Genomic DNA, 20,883 nt, shown 5'->3' on the forward strand with positions numbered 1-20,883 from the left:
ATTATCACCACAGAAGACTATTGTATAACCTTCATTGGCTAATTAGGCTATTGAGATTAAGTTTTTTTTTCATATAAGAAATATGTATGATACTTTTCAATTCCCAAATAGACCTGCTTAACTTAATCTTCACCACACATTTTCTAACAATATCACAAGATTGTTCATTACCAAGGTAAGCTTTTCCAAGATTATCGGGGACATAATTCTCAAAAAATTCTCTCTGCAAAGTAGCATGAAAAAATGCTCCAGAATCTAACACCTAAGATTCTTCCTTGCTCTCTAAAGAACATATTAATGTATCATGTCCTCCTAAGGTGGAGATAACATTTGCCTCAGCCTCCACCTCTTGATTCTTTGATGCAATCTTGCATTGGTTTTTGTAATGCCCGATCTTTCCATAATTCCAACACTTGGTAGTCTTTGAGTTGTGGGAACTTTGATGATTCCTAGATTTGGACCTCTTGTGGTCTTTTGATTTTCCATGTCCATATCCTTTGGTTGAATTTCTTCCTTTTGACTCTGTTTGCAAAACTGAAGAGGTTGACGATTCACCTGACTCTCTTCATCAGATCTCTTCAATGAGAACTAGATCACGAACATCATTGAACTTCTACTTATTACTTCCTGATGAGCTACTCACAATTATGACGGTAGCATTCCAACTTTATGGTAAAGAAGACAAAAGCATCAATGCTACTACTTCTTCATCAAATTCAATTCCAATCGAACTCAATTGGGTTGTGACTATATTGAGTTCATTGAGATGTTGCACTACTGATGCACCTTCTGTCATTCGCAAGTTAAACAATTGCCTCATCAAATTAACTTTGTTTGAGGTTGACGACTTTTCATACATACTTGAAAGAGCCACCATAAGACTTATCGTGGTTGTTTCTTTTGCAATGTTGAAAGTAACATTGTGAGATAATGTCAATTGGATAATTCCGAAGACATGTCTATCAAAAAGAGCTCAATCTTCATCTTTCATGCCCTCCGGTTGATTTCATGAGAGAGGTTGATACAACTTTTTCTAATACAAATAATCTTCAATCTGCATCCTCCAAAAGCCAAAGTTCGCACCATTGAACTTCTCAATTTTCTACAGCCAATTGCTCCCACTCAAATCTGACTCCCTTTGGATTATTTATTATAATTGACAAAAATAAAAACCAAAGCTCTGATATTAGTTGTTGGAAAATTACACAAATTTCTTATAATCAGATTTGTGAGAAACAAAATAAATTCGTAATAATCACACACAAAATTGATAACGGAGTTTAGTCAATTACGCTTACCTCTTCGGGAAATTACAATCCTTTTATTGAGAGATAAAATTATATAATAGGTGTTTATAAAACACTCAACTCACAACCCAATTACACCCAGAAAATATATCAATATTATTTTTTTCTTTCTATCTTTCCCTATTTTTCTCTCGTTGGAATTGATTGTATAGTAGTTGTAGTACGATGGTATGTTAGGAATTTTATAATTCCTAATTAATTAATTAATGTGGGCTACATATCACATTATAAAAATTATATTAGTTATTTACATTTTTTATGGGCTAAATACAAGTGATCTAATCTGGTGAGCCTATTAGACTATCAACAGAAAATTGATATGAGCTTAATGAGTGGAAACCTGTTTGACCCATTAGGAGATAATGAGAATCCTAATAGATTTAAAACTTGAGGCACGATTATGGTTCCCAAGACATCAAATCATAAAAAAAAAATTCCTCTTCCCATCTGAAGAGAAAACGAAGGTCCCAAAAAGAATAAAGAGATTTGGTTGAGAAAGGTCATCAAACCAATTGTTCATGACTATTCTTCAATCATGGATCCAGATATTTCTAAAATTCTTCTTGATAATCTAACATGATGTATTCCTGCTGGTTATTGGTATTTTATAAGGATCCCCTTAAAATTCTAACAAGTGGTATCAGAGCTACCATTATTGTTAGATTATTGGGATCTAAAATTCTTTGATTTGTTATGCTTGAATCTCTTTGATTATATGAATCCTAATTTTATTTTTGGGATATTATTATGAATGATGAAATATATATTTATGAAAAAATAAAAACCATTTTTTTATCATAACAAAAAAATTCAAGGAACCCTTTCAATTTTAATTGAAGCAAAATTCCATGTGCTTACTCATTTGCCACTTTAAATGACGATTAAGGATAATCTTGTTTTCTCAATCAGCATGAATGTTTTACATATTCTACTTTTACAGGATTAAGGAAATAAGACAATTTATTTTGTGAATTATATTATTGTCTTTCCATTTTTTTATCATCCAAAATTTCTTTCAGGAATTAATACATGATTTATATTTTTTTTAATTCATTTCATGAATTTGTGATAATGTTATTTACGAATGTGATTATTTTTATATAATTATTGTTATCAATTTGGGTGTAAATTTAGCCGTAACAGATCTTTCCCATTTATTTATATGTCAAGTATTTTTGTTAATTGAATTAATCAACGCAATATAAAGTAATCTCTAGTGTGGAAATTGATTTGAATAAAATTACATAGATATCAGGATGAAATTATTTTTGCAAATTGTGTTCACTCCAAAGAAAAATGCAATTTGGCCAAATAATATTGTACATGTGATGATAAATGTGTGACAATTATAAATTAGAAATTAATTTTCATGTGAATAATAGTCGGTTAAAAACAAGACTATTATTTGATCATATTTATTGTCAATATTTGATCATTGCATTAAGAGTACAAATTAGAAATTAATTTTTCTATCCAAAGACTAGAAACTAATGTTATGCTAGGTATCTTATGATGGGTCTGTTCTGCAAAATATTTAAACGACATGTTATATATATCTTATATGACATTTTTTTTAGCATATTATTAATTTTGTGTTATCTATTTAGTTAATATTGCTAGTGGTTCAAATTTATCTACTCAAGTGAATTGTCTCCCAATGCTGAATAGGACAAATTTTAAGGTTTAGAAGGAAGCTGTAGAAATTGTTCTTGGTTGTACGAATTTGGCACTGAGAATGGAACGATCCACTTCCACTTTGGAAATCTCTAATGAGGCAAAAGTTGAGAAATGAGACCTTTCCAATCGAATATGCATTATGATCATGAAGTGCTCTATTCCATAAGCATCTTGGGGCTCTATTTCTGAGAGTGAAAATGCAAAGAAATTTCTTGAGGAAATTGAACAATACTTTGCAAAAAACGTGAAGGCAGAGGCAAGTGATATTTTGGTTAGACTCATCTCATGAAGTGCAAGAGGAAGAAAGGCAGCAGAAAGACATATTTGAAAGTGCTCATTTAAGTTTGACGTCTTAGAATAAGAACAAAAGTAAGGATGCTACGGAAGGGTCTTCTCAACAAAATAAAAAAAAATGAAGATGAAGAATTTACCTGCTACTTCTGTAAGAAGTCTGGACACATGAGGAAAGAGTGTCCAAAGTACATTGCATGGCGTGTAAAGAAAGGTAAATATTTTGCTCTTGTTTGTATCCATGTAGGGTTGCCTGGGGAGCCGAATGCCAAATGATGATGAAAGATTCATATTTGTAGGCAATGACAAAAGGGTTGCAGTGGAGGCTATAGGAACTTTTAGATTATAGTTGAAAACTGGATTTTATTTGAATTTATTTGAGACTTTTGTTGTATCGTCCTTTAGATGGAATTTGATTTCAATTTTTAATTTGGACAAATTTGGTTTTTCTTGTTCATTGGGAAATAATAAAGTTAGTCTCTATCAAAATTCAAATTTAATTGGTTCAGGACACACACATACACACACACACACACACACACACACACACATATATATATATATATGTTAGATGTTTGTTCCTATAATGAAACACTGCAAACAAAATCACGTGGTACAAAGCAAAATTTAAATAAGAATTCGACCACCTTATGGCACAAACGCTTAGGTCATATCTCCAAAAAGAGAATTCAGAGACTTGTATCGGATGGAATTCTTGAACATGTAGATTTATCATACTTTGAAGTATGTGTTGAATGCATAAAGGGAAAATGAACAAACATGAGAAAATTAAGTGTTGAAGGAACACTTAATTGTATAATTCCTAATTAATTAACTAATGTGGGCTACATATTACATTATAACATTTATATTAATTATTTATATTTTTTATGGGCTCAATATAATTGATCTAATCTGGTGAGTCTATTAGACTATCATCAGAGAAAATTGATAAGGACTTAATGGGCGGAAACCAATTTGGCTCATTAGGGGATAATGTGAACCCTAACAGATTTAAAACCTGAGGCATGGTTATGTTTCCCAAGACATCAAATCATAAACAATTTTCTACTCTCCCCGAAGAGAAAACGAAGATCCCAAAAGAAATAAAGAGATTTGGTTGAAGAAGGTCATCAAACTAATTGTTTGTGACTGTTTTTCGGATTCCGTTGCATTTGCTTCATCAATCATGGATTTAGGTATTTTTAAAACTCTTTTTGATAATTTAAGGTGATGTGTTCCTTGTAATTATTGGTATTTTATAATGATTCTCTTAAAATTCCAACATGATTTTTATACATGCACGCAAAAGTTACATTTCACTCATTTTTTTTCTATTTTTATTCTACCCAATACTATAATAGTTTTTTTTCTCCATAAAAGAATGACAGACTTCATTCATTTTATTGGATTGTATGACCAAGTCCAACAATTATATATATAAGAACCAATACTAAATTTTTGTTGTACTTGTGTGAAAATAACTGAAATCTCGTGATTTGGTTTGAAATTTATAATATTTAAAAATATTTTAAATTGTTAATAACATAAATTGAGTGGGATATATGGATCGTTAAAAGGTCAAAATTCTTGTTGAGCTACTAGATGTCTCCTGTGATGGTTTTTAAACTAAACTAGTTTGAGGCCTGTGCGGACGCCCGGGTTAACATTTTACTGTAAGTAGTATAAATATTGTGTAGATAGTTTTTTTAAAGGATTGAGTGTGATTGTAATTACAATAGAGGATATATCAGATGCGTATTAAGAACATATTTTAAATAACGTAAGGAGGTAGTTAATATATTGTTGGATACGCATATCAAATATTGTTATCATGATCCCATGCAAATAACGTGGCAGGTAGTGCGGGTTTAAAAATGATGTTGTTTGCTTTACCATCTTTAACTTTTCTATGTACTCGCTACACTTGTGCTTCTTGGCCGAGAACAGCAAACAATCCGAGAACGACAACTCTCAGAAAGAACGTCAGTCATAGGTATCCCTCAATCGTAACTACAGGTTTGTTTTCTATACCACTGTTCCCCATTTCTTCATTTGTTTGTTTTGAGTCCTCGTTTTATCTCCTGCAACAAATTTTCTTTTATGCACAAAAGTAAAAATAAAATCCATTTGTATACCAAATTGGTTGGAGCCAAAATATTTATACTATAAGAGAAAAATGCAAAATCGTTTAAAAAATGTTGAGATGGTCTACCAATAAATGTAAGTTGGAATCCTTGTAACCCAAAGGGATGAAAAAATATAAAAAGTATAAGCCATTGAAATAACCTCAGCTAGCATAATAATAATAAAATACATTGACTGAAAACCATAATTATTAAATTACAATTTTAAACTGTCAAAACAAAGTAACATAAAAATTTCCCCATCAATCAAAATGGGGTCATCATTATTGTAATTTTCTCCAAACATGGTTACTCTTCTTCACCTCCTCAGTTGCAACTTCACTATTCTGGCAAAATAGAAATAACAAACGATATAAGAAACAATCTAAGGTAAGTATAAAAACTAGGAGAAAAATAGAACTTAAATAAAGAAAACCACAGGTGGTAAAATCTAAATCCCCACAAACTATCTTCCTGTAGAATCTGAAACAGAACCAAATGATTTGGTGTAGCACACACATAATTGAACAAATTAATGGTAATTTTTTTATAACTGACTTTCGTTGGGATTGTAGTTCAATTGGCCAGCGCAGCTCTGTCAAGGCGGAAATCGTGTGTTCAAGTCCCGTCAATGCTGATTGATCCATCCCTCTGTCTCGCCCCAAAAAGACATATCCATTTTGAGAAATTGAAACGAAGAAGAAAGAGGAAACAAAAATGATATGTTTGAAAACTAACCTGTAAGCAGATGTTGAGGACTATATTCAATCACTGTTTATAACTCATTTTCGTAGCAAGAGTAGGTTGATAACCCTGAGTAGAAGGCATCACGGGATGGAAAGGGAAGGGTGAATATAATGTTTTTTGCATTCATTATAGCCAAATATAATCAACAATAAAATCAGTGAATATTGGAATCAAGTATGTAACAATACATATAAACCATAATCCAACAATATATGTTTATAAACATTAACAGTGCAACATAAAGTAAAAGAAATTGTTTGATGCCCTAAGGCATTTAAGTAACAACATTAACCCAAATGAAAATAGGATAAAAACATTAAAAAAGGTCATTGTCTGTGGAATGGCCTTCAAGTGTAAAGGTCCTCATCCTATGATATTTCTTGCTTAAATTGGATTTCTCATACATGTTTGTCAAATCTGAAGAAGAACATAACTTCATCTCCAGGCATTAAATTATTTTCAGAGATATATTGGAACCATGGTTCCCGAAGACATGGCAGACCATCATGAATGGTGATCTCCCAATGGTTACATTTTGCATAACCACGGCTGACAGGGAAAACTTTTTTTGAGCCAAGCAAAAAGTTGTTGACTGTTGTTGGTAGAACCTGCATTGGAATGATAAGAATGATTATATAACGATATTTTTTTACACTTAATAAATCATTACTGATTGTCTATAAAGGTAAGGAATTTAATAATAGTTTAGTTTGACTATGATCAAGAAAAGGAGGCAATGAAAAATAACAACATAATTGAGTGGGTAAAAAAGACCTACCAAAGGGAAATTGTGCTCCACCATGTCTCAGGTGACATCGGTTGTAAACATGTGCCTTCTGGTTGAAACAACAAACCTTGCATGTGCTGGCCTATTGATAGGTCCCATAATATCAACCGTAAAACTTGTATTTTTGGCAGGAGCAAAAAAGCGGATAATGACACCGTTGTTAATGTCATGGGCTCTCCTAAAAACTCCTTGAAATGGTCTCAACATGAAAAATCGATAATTGAAAAACAAAGGGTCAATAGATTGACCATCTGATAGCGTATCAATTGAAACTTGGGACCACAATTTTTTAAGCATAATGATTGGGGTCATAAAGTATATTTTTGATTCAATGAAATTGGTCATGGCAAACATTGGGAAACAAAAGAATAAGGTGTAACATAATGGAAAAAACAAATACAAATAAATATGCTAATTAATTAAACGTTAATAAATTGACGATCATAATAGCAAAAACAAATACAAAATTCAAGCTGATTTGAATAACATGTTAAAATTGATAGTGTAATATTTTAAATTGATTGTTAAGTGCCTACTAATTAGGAATAAGTCAACGCCTAAATTGCCATCATTTCGATATCCTAGTAGAATATGATAATTAATTTTAAAATTATGATAATTTTCATATCTTAACAGAATATTTAAAATTGATTGTTAAGCACCTGTTAATTTGAAATAAAAACTAATAAAAATATGAATAAAATATGTTTGTTAATTGAAGTCAGTAAATTAGTGTAAAATTAATATTGAGTTGCATGTAAGGAATAAAGTATGATTTTAATGTTTTCATGGAATTTGTGATAGAAATCACATGTACCTAATTTTATTATTATTTATTACCCCTCTATTTGTTTACCCCTTTGAAAATCACATGCACCTAATGTTGAGCCTTTTTTATTTTAAAAAGAGTAGTTTTTTATTCTTTAAAATTAGTACAAAGTCTCCTAAAATATTAGGATTAATGTAAATGTTTCAAACAAACATATTTTAAAAAATACCATTTGCAACTTAAATTATTAAAATTAATTTAGAGAGTATACAAGGATTAATAATAGTATTTGCTTTTAATTAGAGGATGAAGAGTCTGTTTGTTTAGTATTTGTATATATTTCTATTAAAGTTCTTAAACTTACGTCTAACTTTTTGGAAAAACAACCGAAGCCTTGCTATTATAAAATTAAAATTTCATGTGCAAATGAATTTTTAGAGGTGACCAAACCGCTGGTTAGAAGGATAAATGATGAATTTGATTTTTTTAATCTGACTATTTATCTTTTCTAAATAATTTATTTAAGTTATTCATTTGATTTGAAAGTTTCAAAATCATTCATATTTAAAAGATTAATATTGGTGACTCATATTATCTAAAGTATTTAAAATAATAATTTAATTATTTGAATATATTTAAAATGATCTTTAATTCAAGTGTTTTTCAAATTATAAAATTAAACATGTTTAAACAGTTGAAGGATTATTTTTAATTTTAAAATAAGGCGACACAAAGATGTTGATTTTCTATAACCCTGCAATGAAAATTCTTAATTAAACATTAACAAATTGACCATGATTACAGCAAAATCAAATACAAAATTAAAGGTGGTTTTAATAATATGTTAAAATTAATAATGTAATATTTAAAATTGATTGTTAAGTATTTACTAAGTAAGAATAAGTCAACGTCTAAATTATTATTATTTTCATATCTTAACATAATATGTTAATCAGTTAAAAAATTATGATTATTTCCCTATGCTAACAAGATATTTACAATTGATTGTTAAGCATATGTTATTTTGAAATGAAAATTAACAAAAATACGAATAAAATATGTTTTTTAATTAAACGTTAATAAATTGACCGCAATTATGACAAAAACAAATACAAAATTGGAGCTAGTTTTAATAACATTCATTAATATTAAATAATAAATGTGAAATAAAATTCATTAATATTAACAATTGTAATAATTATTTTCTAGTTATTTTCTAGAATGGAACAAATTGATTCATGTATGTTATTTTTTATCTTTGGCTGACAATTGTATTTCAAGTTAAATGAAAATTAACAAAAATATGAACAAAATATGCTTACTAATTAAATGTTAACAAATTGAACATGATTACGACAAAAACAAATACATAATTAAAATTGGTTTTAATAACATGTTAAAATTGACAGTGTAATAATTAAAATTAATTGTTAAGTATATATTAATTAGGAATAAGTTAACGTCTAAGTTATCATTATTTTCATGTGCTAACAGAATATGATTATTAATTTGAAAATCATGATTATTTTCATATCTTAACAATAGACCATTTAAAATTGATTGTTAAGTAGCTATTAATTCAAAATAAAAATTAACAAAAATACTAATAAAATATACTTATTAATTAAACGTTAATAAATTAGTCGTGATTACGGGAAACATAACAACAAAATTGAAGTTGGTTTTAATAATATATTTAATATTGATTTCTAAGTACCTACTAATTTGAATTGAAGTTGGTTCACTATAATCTTTTATAATCTAATTATTTGGTTAATTCGAATAAACTGAATTCTAAAAGTTTAATTTTAATCTTTGATATATTTAAATTATATTTTTTCCGTTTGAAACATTAATCTTATGTTAATATTCAAATTTTAAAATAATGAATTTATTATAATGATTTGTTTGATTAAAGGAAAAATGATTACATAATTAGGAATACGAAATTGAAGTTGGTTTTAATAATATATTAAGATTGACAGTATAATATTTAAAGCTGATTGTTAAGTAACATAATATTATGATTATTTTCATATCCTAATGGAATACTCTTATTAATTTGAAGATCATGACCATTTTCATACTCCAACAGAATATTTAAAATTAATTGCCAAGTACCTATTAATGGAAAGGTTTTTTCAATTTTTCTAATGTTTTTGTTTCATTTTTAGTGAGCTGGGTTTTATCCAAACAAATGGATTTGTAGTAAGAGTCGAATCGTTTATTACAAATTATCAATAATTACTTTTACCAAAAATATTCTTTCATATCTATAATCTAGGTATGCTATTGGTGATGGGCTCAAATTGAATAATAGGATTAGGATTTCTCAATTGGCAAAACATAGATGATGAGAATCAAATCGTACCATCTCTGTAATAAGTGAATGTCCTTTTTTCTCCCGAAGTTGTTGGAATTATTCGTAGTAAGATATTGGCCACAATTGAAAAGGTTTTATCAATAAAATTTTAATTTATCTAAAATCTAGACATAGGTAAAAATCCATTCTATAATTTAATGAATTATCGTGTGAGAAATAAATCCCACAAATAAAGGAATTGTACAATACAGTGTGAAATAACGTAAAAACAGGCTCATTAATATAATCAAATTTGCTATTAATTTTAGATATGGGTTGATTGCTTAGAGGAATTTTAATGGGATATTTACATGAGTTGTTTAATGTTGAATAAAGTTACTAATTTTTTTTATTTATTATTGAAGTGTATAATATGAAGTAATTGTTTATATAATAACAATTGCTTATAAGCCATCATTGCACACTTCATAATATTATTATACCATAAATAATATATTTTCAAGTATATGATCCATAAAATTATGAAAATTTTACCCACAATTGATTCTAAATTTTAAGAGGAAAAACAGTTAGAAGTAGAATGAGAGAGTTTATAATACTGGAATCAATTTTCGTAACTTCATTATTATCAAAACGAAAAGATCATATCATACTTTTAATGGAAAAAATATTTTTATATCAAAGTGAAATCAATAAAATTACTAATATTAAATAACTCATTGTAAGTAATATTAAAAATGTGTTTTCAATTTACGTTTTTTCAGCAAATTGTAAACAATAAAATGCATTGCCTGAAAATCATAATGATTAAATTACAACTTTAAATTGTTAAAACAAAGTAACATAAAAATTTCTCCATCAATCAAAATGGGGTCATCATCACTCTATTTGTCTCAGAACATGGTAACTGTTTGTCACCTCCTCAGATGCAGTTTCACCATCCTGTTAAGAAACAATCTAAGGTTATAATAAAAATTGCAAGAAAAACAGAACTTTAATAAAGAAAATCACAGCGGATAAAATCCAAATCTCCCACAAACTATCACACTGCAGAATCTGAAACAGAAACAAAAATCCAACCTTTGAAAAAAAATTCTTGTTAAATTCAAAACCAATAATATCGAGCTCATGAAACAAAAAAAAGGGTTACAAATCACAAAAACTAACCAATTCAAAACACTACAGCTATGACAACAACATTAACAAATTCCCAAAGACATAGAATAGAGTGAAAGAAAGAAGGTACCACTAAAGGCTATGCCAGAGGATGAAACAACACAGGTTTGGAGGACAATGTTCTATTGCCTTGTGAAGGATTGCCTCAACATGTTAGATTTACAACAACATTACAAACTGTCCCAAAAATCGACCACAAAAAATGAGGCAAAAAAATTGATTAGGTTTCGGGAAAAAATAAGAACAATAGTGTGCTTGGAATAGATTCGTGGTGGAAGATAAAAATGACACTTTTAGTCTTCCAGAAAAGAGGAGTGTCCTGGGAAAAAAGAAAATCACAAATATTCTCAGAAATAAAGAACAAATCCAGCAAAGCGTCGTCGCCTTCAGCACCGCGATTAGTCTGTCCCAAAAATCACCACAAAAAATTAGACAAAAAAATGAATAAAATAGATAAAAATGAAATCTTTATTCTTCAACAGTACCATGTGAATCATATTGTTGCGAAAGGTCACACCTTTTTTCTGTCCAAGGGGAAAATAGATAAAAATGGAACCTCATCGGAATCAGACAAAGGTCACACCTTTTTCCCATCCAAAGCAACATAAAAACCAAAGCGGAAAAAAAAAACCGAACAAAGAAGGCCCTTGCATGGCAAAACGCCGTCACCTTCAGCACCGCCGTTAGCCTATCCCAAAAATCACCACAAAAAATTAGACAACAAAAAGGAATAAAATAGATAAAAATGGAACATTTATTCTTCAACACTGCCTTGCGAATCATATTGTTGTGAAAGGTCACACCTTTTTTCTGTCAAAGGGGAAAATAGATAAAAATGGAACCTCGTCGGAATTAGACAAAGGTCACACCTCTTTCCCGTCCAAAGCAATATTATAACCAAAGCGAAAAAAAAAATCGAACAAAGAAGGCCCTTGCATGGCAAAGCGTCGTCACCTTCAGCACCGCCGTTAGCCTGTCCCAAAAATCACCACAAAAAATTAGACAAAAAAATAGATAAAAATGAAACCTTTATTCTTCAACACTGCCCCGTGAATCATATTGCTGCAAAAGGTCACACCTTTTCTCCGTGGAACCTCGTCAGAATCAGACAAAGGTCACACCTTTTTCCTGTCCAAAGCAATATAAAAACCAAAGGGGAAAAAAATCGAGCAAAGAAGACCCTTGCATGGGCAAAGCGTCGTGACCTTCAACACCGCCGTTAGCCTGTCCCAAAAATCACCACAAAAAATTAGACAAAAAAAAAGGAATAAAAAAGAGAAAGGTCACACCTTTTTTCTGTCAAAAGCAATATAAAAAGCAAAGTGAAAAAAAAATCGAACAAAGAAGACCCTTAAGCGGAAGAAAAGAGGAGAAGATGAGGAAGAGAAAGAGGGAGGAACGGAAGATTAACGAAGACGCAAAATAAATGACACAACACACACAATAGAGTTTCTGAATAGTAACAGAAAGAGGAAGAGAGAAAGAAAGAGAAGATAGTGACAGACCCAGAGAAAGAAAAGAAAGAGTAGAAAGAGTCGAAACGTAATTTCATGAGAGAGAAAGAGAAGAGAAGGGAAAACGTAATTGCAGCTGCTGGCACTGAGGAGAGATTTTTTTACGTAATAAATAAATTAAAAAAAAGGGAATTGCAACTGCTGACACTAAAGAAGAGAAAATGAACCTTTTAAAGCACAAACTTTTAAAATTGAAGGGGGAAAAAGAAAAAGCCTTGAAATATATAAAATAAAATAAAAAAGTTTGAAACATGTGTCACTGTATGAGAGAAAGGATGTTGTTTATATAATAGATAGAGATTAAAATAATGATTGAATTCTCATGTTCAAAACACAAGAATTTGAAAATTATCATGACATTAGTATTTCTAATATAGTCGTGGCTTGGTGCAGGATTTCGTATTTGATTTGATGTTCCTAGCATACTTGACTTTAAAGAATCTTGATGACATTATCGAGAAACATCAATCATCATTGGAATAGTTTTGTTTCTCATTTTAAGTAATCTGTAATAATTTTCATGTAACTTGGTTAGGAATTTTCAAGGTATAGACACATGTAAGACATTACTCATGTAATTTAAAATGTTCATTTTGATTAAGCATCTCAAATATGAAATAATAATAATAATTTAATATTTTTTAAAATCTAAAAATATTAAATGTGTTATTTTTAAAATCTAAAAATAAAGACGATTGATAGATAGTGGTAGTACAGTGGGCATTGAGTGAAGGAAAGAAGAGAGTCTGTATCCTTGTAAGGACTGATCACTGAAGTCAAAATACTGGAACTACCTACTAGTCCTTACAAGGATACAGACCCTAGAAACTCCTGTCTGGAAAGAACATTTAACATTAGAACTATACATAGCAGAAAGATGTAAGCATGAAACCACCTAATCTAACACCCAGCAGCCTTGAGGAAATTGTCAAAGGGGCTAGCAGGAGGCAGCTTCATGGGGTCCCTTGGCAATTGGGCATGCCCACCACCATTTGTCACCTACAAAAATAGTATAAATATAATAATGTCAGCATTTTTTTTATTATCAGTAAATATTAATTTGTTAATTTTATTAGAAATGTCAACTGAGGGAATTCAAACCCGTGACCTCTCCCCCTCCCTGAGTCAACCTTATATCTCCATAATAATACCAGCATTGTATTTAAAGAGTTGGATTTATTTTAGAACATACCTCGGTAAATTCTGAAGAGTCTTGCTAACTAGTGTCCTTAAAACATGGTTAAGAAATCAATAAATAGAAAGTTTTTATCGAAAATTGTATAGGATTGCATTGGAAATTATGGGAGTGTACTGAGACATTTCTAATAATAATAAAAAAAATCACTTTTGATTCCTTTAGGACACTTCTGTCTCTAAAATAACTGTAATAATGACAAATAAGGGCACATCAAACCTTCTCAGGTGCTGAGTTCCTAATATCAGCAATTGCCAAAAACGATTTATCATCAAGTGCTTGGCTGTAATGATTCTCAAAGGCCAGCCAATTTGAAAGCTTTTTCCTTGCACATGTACCGAGTGATTCACACTGGCTAGCCATGGTGTTGTACGGAAGGGGCGAAGTGGAGATAGCTGTTCCTGCCACTTGACCAGCTACCTCTAATGCCTACAAACAGTGTATAGGCTGTTGAGCTTGTAGAACAGTAATCATGAATAACAATGAAATGTATGCATTTTGCATTCCAACACCATTTACATTGCTTGGAAAAATAGGCACGAAAAAAAGACTGGGAAATTAGCTTTAAGCATTTCACTTAAACTCGCCTCATCCCAAACATACACTTAGTGTGTTTGGACAACACACATAATTGATTCTACACTACAAAAATGATGGTGAAACCATGAAAAATTGTTGTCTCACCTTCACCATGAAAAGTTAATTGACTTTTTTAATTATGAATTTATTTCAAACACACTATATATTTGGTTCACAAGGGAAAGTAGAAGAAAAGAAAATATTTCCCCCTTATTTGATGGGATAGAAAATGAGAGGAAAGAAAAAAGTATATTTGTAAAATGATACAAACACCCTTAAATAAATATGCAAACATTATATGTTACCATCAATGATATATTTGTCTTTTTAATTCAAAATGCTTGCCCCTCTCTCCTTTCATCCAAATTGGGGAGAAAGGCAAGATTACACAAATGCCTTATCATACACACATGCAAGACAGATAATGTACCGATTCCATAAGTTGTCCAATGCTGATAACATGAGGTGCCGAAGGGGATAGAGGCATCTTTGGAATAAATCGAGAAAGGTCAGAGACAGATGCTTCACTGATTGTGTCATCTTCACCTGCTGAATTTGAGGGAAAATCCTGCATAATCAATTGAAGGTAAATTATCAGGAAGATTGGCTTGAATCCAAAAGGCAGAAAGCAGCTGGGCCATTTGATCTTCAGTTAGTTTCATAACATATGGTTCCTGAGAGCACATTCAATACCAAAACTAAGTAAATAACATTTTAGTAAGAATAACTACAATTAGCAAAACATATATTGACTGAAATCAAATCAATTACTTACTGTGTCAGTCAAACTTGGTGATCCTGTAGCCTTATCAATGATAGAAGTGAGTTTGTAAAAGTTAGGAGAATTCTTTAAGCCACAGCCCTGCTTCCAGTCTTCTGCCACAATATCCCTTTCTTGATCATGAACAATATTCACATGATTTTCTGCCTTGGTGTTTCTGTTTCTGCGGAGCTTTTCAAGTAAAGCTGTAATTGAAGCAGATGCAGACACAGATGGAGCATGAGAATGCCTTTTGTTGTGTTGACCTAGATATCTGGACCGCAGAGAGGAAATCTCATTCGTATGGAAGGAACTTGGAAAAAGAAGAATGGAAAATATAAGGTGTGCTCCGACACGAGCCTCCACATCTGAATGCAACATTACTTTTAGGAGTTGCACAAGAAGAGCTTCAGGAAATCCCTACACGAAAGCATAAATAAAATGATCAAATGGATGTATTCAGTATTCCAATATTCCCAAAAGAAGCAAATGGAAAAACAGTTCATCTGTTCAAATTTCAAAGTTATGTTCAAGACAATGCCTCTCCTCATCCTCCCAAACATGTAAAACTTTTAGTATAGATGACAATATAATCATATTTTGTAAACTATGTTACTAGATAATCCAGCTTGCAGAGAAACATTTTGCTTTAAACAATATTGGATCAACAAGCTCCTCTCACCTGCTGTGAATGTAAGTGACTTAATGCTAAAGTGACTGCACGAGCAAGGATGATCAGAGATCCAATGGTTGCTCTACCAACAACACCGGATGGAATATTTTCTAGGTTTATCGCCATCAAGTCAAAAAGTGGCTGGGCATCAATTACCTAGCCAACCAAAAAAAGGGAAAAAGTAGATTAGTAGTTGATCAAATGCAATGACCCAATTGATAGAATTTTGGGAGCAAGGGTTGCATTCATGAGCCTACCCCATTGGCAATTTATAGTAAGCAATCGTCAATGGAATTTTTAAGTGAGATATTTAAGTTCAATTCTTGCTCTCCACCAAATTCACTAGAGGCTTGAAGGCTTTTCCTAAGATGTCTGCAAAGGACACCAACAAAACCAATCTCTGCCAAGCCACTCTCAGATCTAATTTGCATAGCCAAAGATGTGGCAACCTGAATAACACAGGTCTTAAGTTGAGGATCATTCATGACATTTTTGTGGTCCAGATGATGTATCACAGAAGCTAGAATTAAGCGCTGATTCCCTGTACAAAAAAAAGGCCAGAAGAAAGAAAAACATGATTATGGAACACAAATTGAAGATTTCACGAAAGACCCTTGTATAGTATTATTATAGTATTATTCATAGCTCATGACTGTTTCAATTTTCAAGATCATGAAATCCACATCTTTAAAGTAAACATGGAATTTGACAATACATCCACTGGATGATTTATTTGTGAAAATTAATTGAGACAAAAGTGGTAAGAGAGAATAATACCAGAGTTCTCCATGAAGTAGGCCATCCTTGATAAAATTATCATTGCTAACCCTTTCTGAGGAGCCCAATGTTGTCTAGAATCAAAGTAGACAAACATTGGATCCAGCACACGACGCATAGTTGTGCTTTCCTTGGCTAATTCAACCATTCTTTGAATACATATCTGAGCCCATATTTCTGGTTTTTCAATTTCTTCTCTATAATAATAAAAAACAAATTAAAAGGGGACCAAATGGTGATTAAAAGCCATGTAACAGACTGATTACACAGATAAAACAGCAAATAAATGGCCTACACTAACTCTTGAAAAACATATACCCAGTTAAAAGGGAAGGACCCTTTATTTCTGGTCGTGGCTGGATGATCAAGCAACTAGAGCGATTGTCATTACCAATAACTGAACCACCCTGACCTTCACACCGGATAACCTCATCCACCCAATTATGATGTGCCTCTGCCCTGACATCAGCTTCTTCATTTTGTCTACTCCACTCATAGTTATCTAAAGTGGCACGAACAATCTACATTTTGAATGAATTAACCAATTAGTGATGATATCTGACAGAAGAGAGAAAACAAATTCGCTATGCAAATTTTAAAGCATTTACTGATCAAAGAAAATATAGTATAATTGTAGCGACAGGCTTGTTGGGTTTAATTCCTACTTACCCATTAGTGCGAACATCAAACTTTCATGACAAATAGGTTATCACTTATTAGTCATGAAAATGAAAGCATCACAAAACCTTGGATGATTTGAATTCCCAGATATTTCCATCTAAAAAGTTATTTCATTATATTTTCACCTCAGTATTATCAGAGATATGCCTAGTCCAACAATAATGATTCAAAGTTGGGGAACCATTTACAATTGCATATGTAAGGAAGCTTCAATAAAAGGCTACAATGATTTCAATGGGGAGCATCTTTAATTTTATAACATACCTCATCAAAATCTACAAAAATATGTGAAAATTCAGCCATAAACCAAACCTGCCAAGAGAAAAAGAAGTCAAATAAACAATGCCCTGACTCCTAAAAGACTCTGAAACAACAGTAAAACTCACTGCAACCATGAAATTTTACGTGAAAATAAACATTGGAAAGCAATCAGAACACGATGAACATAAATGCAAAACATCATAAGCACAATGGATATCAAAATGAGGCACCAATTACCATTGCTGAAAGGCATTGCAAGCTTGATGCCCTCAAGCAGCGCTTTTCACATGCTTCACCATGTTCCCGTGATAGCATGCACACTTTCGGCACCAACTTTTCAATGTTATGAGTATAAGTAGCATCCATCTGTTTTTTTTTCATGATGTCAATAGAATGAATATGCATGGCAAATTGACATCAGCTAATTTATAGGTTCAAAGAAAGTAGGAGGAGGAAAACCAATCAATAAATCATTTTTGAAAGGCTGAATTTCACCCAAGGAAGGACCTATAGTTATTATTAAAAACAGACCAGACCTAACTCACTTGCAAAAGCTAGCTCAATTGACATCTTAATACACCCCCTAACCCAAGATTGGACATCTAGAGCACCCAACATTAAGACTGAATAGATTTAGATACCATATTAGACATGGGGGTTGAGCTTAACTCACTCCCAAAAATTAGCTAAAGGGAACAGGACTGACTAAGTCTTATTAGGAGTATTCCAACCATATTACTAACCAACGTGTGACATCTTAACAATTATCAAACAACTCTCTTTTGAAAATTACTAGAATACTAGTATATAAACTCAATTTTGGTTGTATACAGAGACATTGTCTGCAGTTTTTTTCTGTTCCCAAGTACAAAAATCCAAGAGAATATTGATCTAACTCAATTACAGTCATGCATAAGCCACAAATGCAAGCAGCCAATAGGTATCTTAGGGTTTTTGGATTGTATAATTCACCTGACAGTAGATGAACTTTGATAAGCACTGGCAACCAAGTGTCTGAATGGTCTCATCCTTAGAATAGCTCAAGAGCTCCAAAATTACATTAAGCACATCAACAGCAAAATACGCTCTGGAATATGCAAGAGGCAGATAAAAAACTTAGAAGATGAATCACATAAAAACTAGCCAGTGGAGATCAATACATTATCATAAAGAAATAATGGAAAGAATCCAAAACATATCAATTGTTTGATTCCAGTGCACCACCAACAGAACATGGAAACATATGCTAATTAATCATGAGAAACTTACATCTGCACCTTACAAATGGAAAGCAACTTGTTGAAGGATTCTGCTATAATATTGACCAGTTTGAGGTGCTCATATCTGAGTTCTTTGTAGCACCTTTCTTCAAGATATTTTCCTATCTAGCAGAAAGAGCAGAAATAGTGAACTTCATCAATGGATACAACTAATTCAAGCATATCTGATTTCCTCTTCTTTGTTTAAAGAAGAAATTACCAATACACATGCAAAATAAAATAATAAAATACCTTTGGAATCCGGAAAGGGTTTTTTGCAGCATATTCACATAATTTGGTAATCTTCCTTTCACTTGGAGACTCATCCTGAGAAGAATAAATTAAAACATGAAAACTGGGCCTAGGGTTCTACTTCATGTACAAATGAGGGTAAAGTGAAAAGATATTGCCATATAATCAAGCATAAAAATTTTCTTTCCATTGAGAACAAGGAATAACTGAAAACAATAAGGACGAAACTTAGATACCGTTCCTTAAGTGCTTTTGGTGCTATTCTTCAATCAAAATTGGAATTTCAACTGGGTAATTTATGTTGATCTTTAATGCAAACCTTTATTAAGAGATTATCGAGGTGAAACTTCGATTCTAATTGATGAAGAAGAGCACCAAAAGAACCTAAGGAACTGTATATAAGCTTTGACCAAATAATAAGCCCACAGCAATGCACAGAAGACACAAGAAGTTTCAAATTGTTCGCTTCGCAAAAGAGAAAAAAATATTTTTCTACTTCCAGTGGGGATATAATGGCACTATAAATACTAGATTCCACGAAAAATTTGTTTCCTATGAGGTCATACTGGAGAAAAGAGTTCAATGAGATTACTATTTCAATTATCAAGGAAAAAGAGCCACAAAACACGTACAGGGGACTTAGGGAATATATCAGCAAGCAGTTTTCTGTATCGTTTGACTGGCTGGCGTGATCTTGACCTCAAAGCTGGGACAGCAAACACACATGTTCCCACATGCTGGGAAGATCTTCCGAGAGATGACACCCATTTCCTGCAATTCCAAGAACCAGAGCAAAATGTGGCCAAATTCAGAACAAACCAAGCTAAAATATCCAAACAAAAAACCCAAAATCAACCAGCAAAAAAACAAAAGCCCTAATAATTACTCAACCAAAAAGAAAGAGCCAGTAACAACCGAAAGCCAAAATGAAAGCACATTGAAACCGAAAACATTCATACAATAAACAGCTACAATACAAAACATGTCCAGCTTTTCAAATTTCAAAATGAAAAACACAAACAAGAGAAAACCAAACCACCAAGAAAGGAATAAACAAAGCAGAATCAACCACACACACACACTGTAAAGAAAGAAACCAACCACACCAAAAAATTTCCTAGTGATAACAATTAACAGCCAGAATCAAAGGTGAGAAAACAGACATCAATAATTCTAGAGAAGAGAGAAACAAAAAAAAAAAAAACAAAGTGAAAGAGAAGAAAGATGAGAATAACACCTTGCACCTATGGAAGAAGATCTGGGAGGGGAAGGTGAAGCCTTACACACAGTGAGTGAGGGCAAGTGTGTGAATAGTAACAATCAACGACAGCGAATAACAGCAAAAGGAACACAAAACAAAACTAAGATGGCGCGTGAGTCAAAACTCAAGACAAGGTGAGACTATGTTTTGGATGTGGGAGATCACGTGATTGTGTCAGGTGGAACACAAATTCATTTTCCTTTTCCTTTTTTTTCTTTTGCTGTAAAAAGTGTACCTATGCCATTGCCGGTTTCAAACCGTGTCAGAACTTGCAACACACATAAACATAAACAACTGAAATTTTGATCGTTGTTAGAAATTTTTTTTGAAAAACTCCCATGCACGCTTGTGGAAACTAATGTTACAATTTTTTTTCAGTACTACTGGTGAATAATGAAACTTTATTTTGAACTCTCCTTGGGGGTTACCATTTCTAGGAATGTTAGTGCCATGGTAAGTGGACAACAC

General features: G+C 31.8%; 1 pseudogene; it reads right to left on the reverse strand.

Moving 5' to 3' along the window:
- Window positions 1–15,023: 15,023 nt before the first annotated feature.
- Window positions 15,024–19,922, reverse strand: LOC114416831 (annotated as a pseudogene).
- Between the last annotated feature and the right edge of the window lie 961 nt (window positions 19,923–20,883).

This window comes from Glycine soja, chromosome 6, assembly GCF_004193775.1.
Source record: "Glycine soja cultivar W05 chromosome 6, ASM419377v2, whole genome shotgun sequence".
Classification (NCBI taxonomy): Eukaryota; Viridiplantae; Streptophyta; class Magnoliopsida; order Fabales; family Fabaceae; genus Glycine; species Glycine soja.